At 53.5% G+C, this 12,296-nt stretch overlaps 1 long non-coding RNA gene across 1 annotated transcript; it reads left to right on the top strand.

Moving 5' to 3' along the window:
• Positions 1–10,609: 10,609 nt before the first annotated feature.
• Positions 10,610–12,040, top strand: LOC116535843. Its single transcript, XR_004262368.1, has 3 exons — positions 10,610–10,652; positions 10,853–10,879; positions 11,955–12,040. It is a non-coding gene; the product is annotated as an uncharacterized LOC116535843 (long non-coding RNA).
• The last annotated feature ends 256 nt before the right edge of the window (positions 12,041–12,296 follow it).

Here is a 12,296-nt window from a genome sequence, read left to right as displayed (position 1 = left end):
AGCAGCAAGAATCCAAATAAAGGAACGTGCAATCCACGCGGCCCCCCTTTCTCGTGATCTGCAGGCCCCAGCACATCCCGGCACTTTCTCCATGGTACTCTGTCCTAATCCTGACGATTTCAGCGCCCAGAGAACAAGCCGAGAATAAAAACACCCATCGCCCATGCCCGGCGTTAGAAAATCTCAACGTGTGTATGTATTCAGATTACTTTAAAAGGAAATTAAACTCACAGTTATAGCCAGGGGTAGATGAATTTTGTGGGGCTTAAAATATATGTAAAATTTAGGGGTTACTTTAAATAAATAATAATAGAAATTATGAATCCAAATTAGATATGAAAATATTTATTTGGTCTTCATCCTCGTCATCTTCAAGTTGAGTAGGCTGAGGAAGACAATGGTCTTGCCATCTCAGGGTGGAAGAAAACCCGTGTGTAAGTGGACCCACACAGTTCAAACCCATGTTGTTCAAGGGTCAACTGTAATTACATATAATTACATAGTTTGTGCTGTGCTTAAGCAATGGGAAAGAGAAGCAGTATAAACGAGAATACTTAGCCAAGAACCTAAGTTTCAGTCCTCCAGTAACCCGCCACACAACCTGGATTTTTCTGAATAATTGCTTTGTATTTTGTCTTAAATAGTATAGTATTGAAAAACCCTAGGATTTCCCATCTATTAAAGTGGACTACATTCTGTAGCCACTAAAATGGATGGTAAACCAAAGCCAAAATACACGAAGACCTTTATGACGATCCACTAATTAAATCGTAAATATATTTTTCTTATTTTCTTTTCTCTAGCTTATTTTATTTCTAAGAATATAGCACGTAACACACAAAATGAGTTAACTGTTTGTTATTGGTATGTCTCCAGTCAGCAGTGGGTTATTGGTGATTAAGTTTTGGGGGAGTCAAAAGTTGTATGCAGATTTTTGACTGTGCGGGGTGTTAGCATCCCAATCCCATGTTGTTCAAGGGTCAACTGTAGTTCGAAATGACTCCTGTCCTCAAAAAACCAAAGGATAACCTTTAAGGCATTGGGAACTTTGAGTCTAAACTGCTTTGTAATGTTTTTTCACAACGTACTGAAAAGTGTGGCTAGTTATGTTTGATCCACATTCTAGAGAAATTTGTAGGTTTTAATTTTTTTTCTTGGTCCTCTCTTCATGTGTAATGGTTGCTTTTAACAACTATTCGCTGAGGTGATCCTGCTCTGTCCCAGTCTAGCAGCTTAAGTGGATAGAAAAACTGAACTAGGAATTGAATTTTGAAGAAATAAAGGTGTAAGAGTAAAATATATGTATGAAGTGACAAAAAAAAATCACAAAGCTCACACATGAAAAAAGCTAATAGGTGCAATAAACATCATCTAATGGAAGAAAAAAACATAAGAGCTGATTGGTTACTTCCTGGCATACCTCTATAAAACTTATTTTTTCTATCTCTTGGCTGCTACCCCTTGATTATTGGTTCCTATGAAAATGATCTCCTATAAATAGAATAGAAAGGTAATTCAGCCTTCCCTCCGACGTGGGGTTCAGATTCGTTTCTCATCATCGGTTGGGGGCTGCAGGACACACGTGGTCGCCAACACAGATGTGCGTGTGATGATGCCTCCGCGGGCGTCGGCCCCCTAAGCAGCAGCTCTGATCAATTCTCCTTCGTGAGGTGACCGCCAAAGTAGTGCAGAGCTGGCCGGGGCATTCGTGTGTGACCGAGTATTTTTTACACAGAGAGGACTTCGGTCCTGAAGGATGTCAGTGAGAGCTGATCCCGGGTTACAGGCGTGCACGTCAGGGGATGACAGACATTGGTGAGAACTGATCCCAGGTTACAAGCATTCACATTGGGGGCTGAGGGACGTTGGTGAGGACTGATCCCAGCTCACAGGCGTGCATGTCAGGGGCTGACAGTCACTGGTGAGGACTGAATCCCGGCTTACAGGCGTGTACATTGGGAGCTCAGAACAGCTGACCATGACTCGTTTCAGGCTTACCCCAGGATGAAACCTGCCTCTCCTTCCCGACCGGCCAACTTCCATTCATGTCCTGCTGTGACATGCAGTCCAGCATCCTTGGGTCATGACACCAGGTGCACTGGCACAGGGAACGGTGGGCATATTCCTGAAAATGAAGAGGACCCGGGGGGGCAGGAGCTTCTAAGCCAGAGTGACTGTCAGCGTCAACAGGCCCCTCTGCACCTGAACCACCCCGGGGCCTCCCAATACCAAGGAAAGAGACAGCTGTGGCAAATTTTACAAAGTCATGCACAGGGGAGCTCCCCACTTGCACATGACAAGGACCAAGCAAGGGCATCTCAGGGTCTGCGGGAGGCAGCGGGCACTGCAGAGGCCCGGGGCATGCTGTCTCCAGCCTCGCTAGCTGGGCCATTGCTCTGCAGCGCCTGCACCCACGGGTGCTTCCTGTTACACCTCATCCTACCCACGTTACTGCCAGAGTGAGGAATGCGCTCAGCCTCGGCCCTGAGATGGTCGTCTCCTTACTCAGCCCCTCTTCCCGTCCTTGTGGCGTCCGGGTCGCCTCTTCCCCCGACTGCCTTTTCCCCTCCTCTGCCAGCTCTTCCCTGCAGCTGTCCGTCCTCCTCTCCATCACCGGCAGGAGCTCCTCGTGCGCTCTGCACGCTGAGACCGTGCAGCTGGACGCCGCACAGGTCCTTCCCTCCGCCTGGCTCGTCTCCTGCCTCTGCGAAAGACGTGACTTTCGCAGCTTTCGGACGTACCTCCTGGTCACAGAGGGATTGTCCCATTTCTTCCACACGTTTTTAAAGTTTTGCTTTTCATATTAAGCTTTTTAATCTGCCTGGAATCCACTGCGTGCCGTGTGAGGTAGGGAGCTAAATGGATATGTCCTTTTCATATGGATAAAACCTTCATTGATTCAATATCTTCCCCTCAAATGTGTTTGCTACGCCCCTAATTTTCTGATTCCATTTCCGGTCTCTGCCTGGGCTCCCTCCTGTTCTGGCGATCTATCCGTGCAGCCTCGTGACAACACCACAGGCTTAATGACAGTGGCAAAGGACACCCAGCCCCGCCGGCCGTGTGCCCCGCTCAGCTTCCCTCAGTCACGCGAGCTTCTCTCTGGCCTCCGTCCGCAGTGTCTGTCACCTCGCCTTTCCTGATGGCGTTGAACTGCTGCTTTTCTCGTTGATTTCTTCAGCAGGCTTGCCAGAGGTCTACCCATTTACTGCATTTTCCTCTACAAGCCAGTTTTGCTTTTGTGGGTTATCTCACTTTTTCTCTATTCTCTGGTCCACGGATTTCTCCTCTTTATTATTTCTGTCTTCTAATTTCTTTAGATTATGTGTTATCTTTAGTTTTTTATTTAAATGCCTAACTTATTTTTCATCGTATAATAGATGCATCTAAGGCTGTAGACTTGAACTTTTCTCTTTATGTAACACTCTGCTCGTTGCTGATGCTAGTTTTATTGCCTTGTAGCTGAAAAGGGCAGGCTCTGCTGTGTTGGTTCTGTGAAATTCCCCATATTGCCTGGTATGTGGCCTAATTTTTAAATGATTCCATGTGTCCTTAATAAGAATTAACAATTAAGAATTGTTCATTTTAACAATTACAACAATGTAATTGTCTAGCTGTTGGGGCAGTGTCTTTGTATACTTTACAATTTTGGTTCCAAATCTTCTACATTAGTATGAACTTTAAAAACTCTAGCTCTCTGTGTCGAATGGAGAAGTACTGGCATCTCCTGTTCCGACTGTGGATTTGGCTCCTTTGTTCTTCAGTCTGTTTTGGCTTCTTGCATTTTTATTCAGTGTGCCTTCAAATTCATGAATATTCATCTTGTGATTATGCTTTCAATTGTTTTCATGTCGATGAAATTTTTCATCCACGCTGATGAAAAATAAATCATGCTTGTGTCTAACAGCCTTCTTCATTTGTTTGGGAAATTTATCATCCCTGCCTGCCCCTTTCTACTTCCCTCTCACCATAGCTCACTATTTTCCTGTGCTTAATGTGCGTCTTTTCATTCATATGAACCCATGCCTATGGGCACAAGTGTGTTTTGTGTGAATTTAACACTCTTTAAATATCCACTAAAATGGAAGCTTCCTCCCTGCATCAAAGTCTGCACCATTCGTGTTTGTACGGCCAGCAGGTAGTTCGCTTTGCTGACATCATTTATCCCCCCTGCCCCAGTCTGCTACAGACTTGCTAAAATTCTCCCTTTCAAAGCTCCTTTAATGGAGGCCAGTGAGTGGGAAACACTCTCAGCTGTTTTTCAGTGTCTGAGATGTCTTTATTTTGCCTTCAGCATTTTATGAAAGTTGCACTGAGTATAACATTCAAAGGTAAATATTGTCCTCCCTGGGTTTGTTAAAGATGTCACTCCATTGTCTTCCGGGAGGCAGTGTTGCTGCTGAGAAGTCTGCCGTCAGCTCACATCTGTGTTTTTGGTAGGCTGTGAGGCTCTTCCTTCTGGCCATTTTGACTTTTTTCTCCTTTTCTGGATGATCTGCATTTCACTTTAATATTCTAGGAGTGGATTTCTCAATTTTGATCATTCCTTGGTTTGTAAGTGAGATCTGGGATCTCATGTCTTTTGAATTCTAGAGAATCCTGAGCCATTATGTTGCTTTGTTGCCATTTAAAAAATGTTTTTCTTTGAGAACTCCTATTCCATTTATATTGGAGCCTCTCGATCTATTCTCCATGTGTCTTAACTTTGTGCATGTGTGTGTGTGCATGTGTGTACGTGTGTGTATGTGTGCATGCATGTGTGTATGTACGCATGTGTAAGTGGGTGTGTGTATGTGTGTATGTGCATGTGTGTGTGAATGTATATGTGGATGTGTGTGTGCATGTGTTTGTGTATGTGTGCATGTGTGTGTTATATGCATGTATGTCTGCATGTGTATGTGGGTGTGCATGTGTGGGTGCATGTGTATGTGCATGTGGTTGTGTGTATGTGTGTATGTGCATGAGTGCATGTGTATGTGCATGAATGTGTGCATATGTGTATGTGCATGCACATGTGTGTGTGTGCATGCACGTGTGTGTGTGCATGTGTGTGTACACACATGTGTGTGTGTGTGTGGGTGTGTGTGTTTTCAGAGCTGCTGCACTCTGCTTGGTTTCCTCCACTCATTTTGTTACTAGCTGCAGGCTGGAGACTGAATCTATCTGTAACGCCTCAATTTTCTTCCAGATTGCTCTGACTTCGGTGACTTTGTTAGTAGTATCTTCCCCAACACTAAGTCTCTTCCACTATGTCAAGTCTGGAATTGGTCCTGTCTGTTGAGTTTTTTATTCACTTTATTATTCATCTTCAAGATTTGTAATTATTTCTATTTCATCTCTCGTGTTTCTTTTATTCTGGCCAGTTCTAATTTTACACTTTATATATTTTTAAATTGCTAGGCATTTCAGTCATACTCCTGCAGTTTTAAAGTGTGTGTCAGACTTTCCTTAGCTCGTGTAGGTTCCTGCACCAATTGCTCATTTTAAGCCTGCCTTTCTCAGAGTGCTGTTGCCTTGGGTCATTTGGAACCTCGCCCTGCTAGCTCATTTCAAGGTGACGAGGTCGTGCCTCTGCGTGTCTGCCTTTCTCTGCCATCTTGTTGAGCCGTGTTTCGTAGCCTCTGCCCCATCCTGGGTCCCAGGCTTCTGCTCTGCAGTGATGTGGAGGGTGTCACAGATAAAGTCACCCTTTCTGAGGATGGCTCATCTCAGCTTCTGCTCTCACGGCTGCGTCGCTGTCCTCTTGCCCTCCTATGCCACAGAGTCCACTCAGTTATAAGAAGTTACAGCCCTGGATGTGTCAGGAAGGGCTTCCAGCCTCCTGCCTGGACTCAGGAAAGCCGCACCCATCACTCCCAGGAGCTGGACCCTGGCCTTCTCTGCCTGCCTTGGGACTTGGAGCCAACAGGCCCACCTCAGCCCCATCACCAGCCTGCACTTCTCCTCCATTCCTGGTTTTATGTGTGTGTGTGTGCGCATATGCATGCATGTCTGCATGTACGCACATGCATGTACACACTCACCTATCTTGGTCTTCTGTCTGTCTGACCTATTGCTGCTCTGTGTGTGGAGCAGAGAAGGTCCTTATTGCACACCTTGCTGAGGAGTGTGGACACCCTCCTTAAATGCACATGGTACCATGTTCACACAGCAGGGTTCCTCTTTTCCCAGGATGAATCTGAGGCCAAGTAACCTGCCCAGAGATGCAGGAAGTTCAGCTGAGCCCCAAGCCCATGGCCCTCGGACTCCAACCCAAAACCCCTTTGGTGGTGTGCACACCAGTGCGTGTGGGATGGCTGGAGGGCGCCTGTTACTGCCACACACGTCCCCAGGAGGCCTGCACGCCTTTCACTCCCTTCAGTTTCCTCCCAGATGAAATCTGCAGACCCGCTCCTCTGCACGTGGCCCTGTCCGGATGATCCTGTGGGATTAACAGGCTGTTATTCACCAGCCTCCAACAATGGCACGTTATCTGCTCCATTGCAGAACTGGCCGTGTTTACATCCAGGAAGGGATTGGTCAGTCACCTGTGCCAGGTACCCAGGGGACCCTGAGCCCAGCAGTATAAAGGGCAGCCACGGGAGAAGCAGCACAGCCTCTCCCAGCCCCAGCAAGCCACGTATCAGGCTGCCGTGAACTCAGACCCTGGAGATGAAGGCCCTGCTCCTGACTGTCAGCCTCAGCCTCATTGCTGCCCTGCAGGCCCACCACCTCCTGGTCTCGGACGAGGATATTCAGGATGTGAGGCTCGGATGGGAAGGGTGGGCTGGAGTGGGTGTGGGGTGAGGCTGAGACTGCTGGATGGAGACCCCATCCTTCCCCCATCCAAGGAGACCCTCATTTTTGGGTTGGGTGTTAAAGCCCTGTCCCAAGGGAATGGTGAGAAGGGGCAGCAGGAGTCTGGGCTGGGGGGTGGGGGCACAGAGGGGCAAGGCTGGGAGGGTGGGTGTCCGGCTGACTTCACTTCTCCCCTGGGGGTGAGGGCTCCCGTGGTCCTGGCTGAATTGCAGGGACTGGAATTCAGGTGGGCCTGGCGAGGCGCTGGGTGTCTGGGTGGGTCAGATTGGGGAATGCACCTCGTCTCCAGCCCTCGGGGTGGGGTAGAGTCTGAGGGCTGCAGACCAGGGAAGCAGGGAGAGGCTCTGGAGCGGTCGGCCTGAGCCTGATGTAGAGGAACTTCTCCAGGCATCAGGGACATGGTATCTAAAGGCCATAATGGTGGACTGGGAGCTTCCTGAGATGAATCTGGAATCGATGACACCCATGACCCTCACGACCCTGGAAGGGGGCAACCTGGAAGCCAAGGTCACCATGCTGTGAGTGTCGCCAGCCAGCTGGGCAGCCCGCAACCTGGTCTATGGGCCTTCATTTCCCCACCCGGGAGCGCTCTGGTGCTGGGGAGGTGGGCAGACCTGCTGGGAGGACCCTCTCAGCCCCTCCTGTAATGCTTTAGGGCAAACTGTGCCACTGAAGTGCCTCGGCTGGGGGGGCCTGGGGGGCAGAGGCCCCGGATCAGACCCCGTGGGCTACCAGGGGCAGTGCTGGGTACTGCCCAATTCATTCGCCCACTGGGGAATGTCTGGTGCTGTGCAGGACCCTTTGGGAAAAGGCATTTACCTTAGACCAGAGTCAGACCCGCAGGCAGGGCCCATGGACTGTGGACTCGTAGCCCTGGCAGTAAACTTCTGCTCTGGAGAAGCTCGGGGATGAGGCTTGCAGAATGACCAAGAGGGGACGTAGGACATCATGGAGAAGATGCCTTTGAAGTCCCTGTGTAGTGCTTACCTGTGCCACTTCCACCCACGTGGCTCACATCTGTGACTTCCCACCTGTGTGGCCCCCACCTGTGCCACTTCCCACCTGTGTGATTTCACCCACATGGCTCCCACCTGCACAGCTTCCCACCCGTGTGATTTCACCTGCGTGGCTCCCACCTGCGCATTTTCCCACCTGTGTGATTTCACCTGTGTAGCTCCCACCTGTGCAGCTTTCCACCTGTGTGATTTCACCCACATGGCTCCCACCCGCACAGCTTCCCACCTGTGTGATTTCACCTGTGTAGCTCCCACCTGTGCAGCTTCCCCCCACATGTCTCCCACCTGTGCAGCTTTCCACCTGTGTGATTTCACCCACGTGGCTTCCACCTGTACACCTTCCCACCTGTGTGACTCCCACCTGCGCAACTTCCCACCAGTGCGATTTCACCTGTGTGGCTCCCACCTGTGCAGCTTCCCACCTGTGTGGCTCTCACCTGTGCCACTTCCCACCTCTGTGATTTCACCCACATAGCTCCCACCTGTGCCACTTCCCACCTGTGTGATTTCACCCACATGTCTCCCACCTGCACATCTTCCCACCTGTGTGATTTCACCATGTGTGGTTCCCATCTGCACATCTTCCCACCTGTATGATTTCATCTGTGTGACTCCCACCTGTGCCACTTCCCACCAGTGTGATTTCACCCCCGCGTAGCTTCCCCCTGTGTTGTGCTCTGGTCCTGGGGACCAGCCCTTAGGAAGTCACTGACCCTGGCAATGACCCTGATGTTTGTCTGTTGTTTTCCCGAAAGCCCCCAACTCAACCTTTCCCTCTGGGACAGATGATGGTAGACGTGGGGCTTGATCCTGAATATCTCCAAAAGGAAGCAAGCACCTGGTGGGATGAGGGCTCAGCCCCACGCCACAGACACTGCCTGCAAACCAGGCAGCCCAGGTCCCTCTGGCAGCAAACATGGCAGGGGGGTTAGGAAGGCAGCCACCAGGAGTGGTGCAGAGCTCCTGGCCACCTCGGGAGACCACAGGAACTCCAGTGTGGCCTGGAGGGGCCGCTGGCGCCTGGTCTGAGATGCAGAGAAGCACCCTCCTCCATGGGCGTGTGGCAGACCTGGGGCCGCCTTTGCAGGGCATTGCGGCGTGGCTGCTCCCAGGCCGGGGGAGGCACAGGCCAGGGACGCTTTGCCAGGGAGCTTCTGTTTTCCAGGATAAATGGCCAGTGCCAGGAGATGAAGGCCATCCTGGAGAAAACTGACGAGCCAGGAAAATACACGGCTGGTGAGTCCTGGAGTCTGAGCCGGAGCCTGAGCTCAAACACATATTGAAAGTGGGGGTCAGCCAGTGCCTTTTTGGGGTGGCCTTTTGGCCTGCTGCCTTCTGACCCCATTAAAAGCCCACTCTCCCTTCCCGCTGATCAATTTGTGTTAGAGACGTGAACCCTTGACTCCAAACACCAGGTGTGGTGGGACGGACCCTCTGCACTGTCCCTGTAGCTCTGGCTGAGGCCCAGGTGGGGCCAGGAGTACAGTCATATTTGGCTGCGGGGGCTGTACCCCAACTCCCACCTCCGCAGACCTCACACCTGGAACCTCCCATGCCTCACTGGTCTGGGATGTGGCCGCCTCTCGGGTGCGCCGGGTTCCTGGGAAGTGGGGGTCCCATGGCCTGGGACTCAGGCCTGTTGGGAGATCTCTGGGAAGTTGGGAGGGTGCAGAAGCTGCGGGTCTTGCTGGGCCCAGCGCCACACTCTGTCCCGGGATCCTCTCTGAAGGCTCCAGTGGCTAATTCAGAACTGTGCTGCTGTCCTTCTGCAGATGGGGGCAAGCATTTGATGTACGTCATCAGGTCGCACGTGAAGGACCACTACATCCTTTACTGTGAGGACGAGCTACACGGGAAGCTGACCAGAGTGGTGGAGCTCATGGGTGGGTCCCGCACCCCCACCCTGTGGCCCAAGCCTCTCTCCTGCCCTCCCTCCTCCCTCAGTCTCCTGCACCCTCTTTCCACGGGAGAAGCCACTGGGACCCAGGAACCTACTGCAGTTTCCTTAGGAAGGGTTTTCCTGATAAAAGCCCCAATTCCCAGCCCTGGAGTTCAGGATTCAGGATGTCCCGGCCTAGGTCTGCGGTGGAGGCAGGAAGGAGCCGCGGCTGTCAGCACAGGAGCTTAGAGGTCACATGTGTCACCAGGTGGACCAGGCCCTCCCCTGGGGCAGCTCCCTGCAGCGTCATCCTTGGGCGCGTTCCTGCGGGGTGTCCAGCAGGGGAGAGGAGGGGGATGTGAGCAGGAGTCTGCGTGGAAAGGACATTCCAGCTCCTGGGGTTGAACTCTGGACGAGGTGGTGCCTGCAGACAGTGGTGCGTCAGTGCCGTCCCTGCCTGAGGATGAGGCCCGCGAAGGCTCCTGAGCTCTCCCTGGAGCCAGGGGTGTGCGAATCACAGAGGAGTGGGACAGGCGGTGCCCTGCTGCCCCAGAGGGGAGAGGCGCTTCCTTCAGGGCGGCCCGTCCTGCCGTCCGTCCATCCTCACTCTGGGAGATGCTCCGGCACAGATGGAGAGCCCTTCCCACTTCTCCCAGTTCTGCTGCCGCGGGAGCCTCCCGAGCTGTCCACAGTGCCCTGGTCCCACTTTGCCAGCCTGAGGGCCTCTGGGTTCAAGTCCCCCCGTGGTGGGTGAGGTCTCCCTCCCCAGCCCAGCTCAGCCCTCCAGGCTGGGACAGGGGTGCCAGCGACTGCCCAGTGCTGCTGGGAGCACCCACATCTCATCCTGGTACCCATAGGAAGAGACCCCGAGAACAACCCGGAAGCCTTGGAGGACTTTGTGAAGGCTGCAGGAGCCCGTGGGCTCAGCACGGAGAACATCCTCATCCCCAGGCAGAGCGGTAGGAAGAATGGCCCTGTGGAGTCCCCACGTCCCTGCGTGGGGACGTTGGCAGAGCCGCATTGCTCGGGCACATAGTTGCGCTGTGTGTAATTCTGGCTTTGTCCTTCCTGGGGTGGTGGAGCTGGCGGCCGATGAGGGCCCCAGTCCTGACTGCATTCCTGGGGCCTCCTGACTCACCTGTGCTTCATTTTCCTGCAGAAACCTGCTCTCCAGGGAGCGATTAGGGTGAGTGAACAGCTTTAGAGGACGCTTGAGAAAACCAGCCCTGGGGCTCAGTGGCGCTTCAAGAGGCCGAGGGGTCTCTCCCACCCACCCCACTCCTACCTGGGTGGGAGACGCCCCGTGTGGGCCAGGCAAGTGCGAGCTCTGCTCCTGAGCTACCTGCACTTGGGCACCAGCCTCTGCTCTTGCCCTGGGCGTGACTCCTGGGCAGCTGGGAAGCCCGCAGTGCCAAGCCTGCCTTTGCTGGTTGCTGGCGGAGACGGTGTCTACCCCACAGCCCCGTTCGTGGGAGCAGGCGGGAGATTCAGGTTCCTCCTCAACACCCCTCACCCTCAGCCGTCCTTGTGACCCCGCTTACCCCATGAATTGCTCAGATTCAGCAAAGCGGCAAGTATGCCTGTGCTCACTGTGTCAGATGGGACCCTCGCTGGCTGCACGAGGGAACCAGAGGTTCAGACTCACCTGAGGTCACCTGCCCAGGTGTGGGCGGAGCCAGAATCCCGACCGCATTGCTGTCCTTCCCACACCCTCCCCTTGGTCTGCAGCCACCTGACATCTCTTCACTCAGCAGGGAGCTCTGTGGGCAGCCTGCGGGGGGTCCCTGCCCCATCTGCTCCAATCCGGAGGCTGGAGCCCCCATCTGCAGCCCCCGAAAGCCTAGTGTGTGCCCCCCACACCATAGCCCCCGAGGGCTGGATGTGTGACCCCCACCATAGCCCTCAAGAGCCTGCATGTGCCCCCCACACCATAGCCCCGAGAGCCTGGCGTGTGCCCCCACACCATAGTCCCCGAGAGCCTGTGTGTGCCCCCACACCCTGGCCCCTGAGACTGTGCATGTGCCCCCCACACAACAGCCCCCGAGAGCCCGCATGTACCTCCACCCTGCAGCCCCCTAGAGCCCACAGGTGTACCCCATACCATAGCCCCTGAGAGCCTGGCATGTTCCCCCACACCGTAGCCCCTGAGAGCTCACATGCGCCCCCACACTGCAGCACCCAAGAGCCCGCATGCGCCCCCACGAAGCATCCCCCTCCCACCCTCCCTGTCCTGGGCTCACTCACCCTTCCCCCCTTTCTAGGGCAGAGGGCACCTTGGCTCCTCAGCAGCCCAAGGATGGCACCACCCAGCACCTCCGTTGTTCACAGGGACATGGAGAAAGCCCCCTCGCCCCTGCAGAACCCGGGCGGCTGCACCCCGTCCTACCAGCGCCCCCCTTCCTCCCGCTCTGTGTCCCCCTCCTGGTTCTTCATAAAGAGCTTCAGCAGTTCCTGGTGACTCCGCCTATCTGTGGGGTCCTTTGGGGTGGGGGCTGGCTGGGTGCTCCCTTGGGTGCAGGGAGAGGGTGGGAAGTGGGAGGAAGGACAGAGGACCAGCCTCGGCCCAGTTCTCCATGGTGGGTGCTGCAGGTCAACGGTGCGAG

The sequence above is a fragment of the Sapajus apella genome, unplaced genomic scaffold (assembly GCF_009761245.1).
Source record: "Sapajus apella isolate SASKATOON/1434 unplaced genomic scaffold, GSC_monkey_1.0 scaffold97, whole genome shotgun sequence".
NCBI classification, from domain to species: domain Eukaryota; kingdom Metazoa; phylum Chordata; class Mammalia; order Primates; family Cebidae; genus Sapajus; species Sapajus apella.
This window is presented reverse-complemented; position numbering and strand designations above follow the sequence as displayed.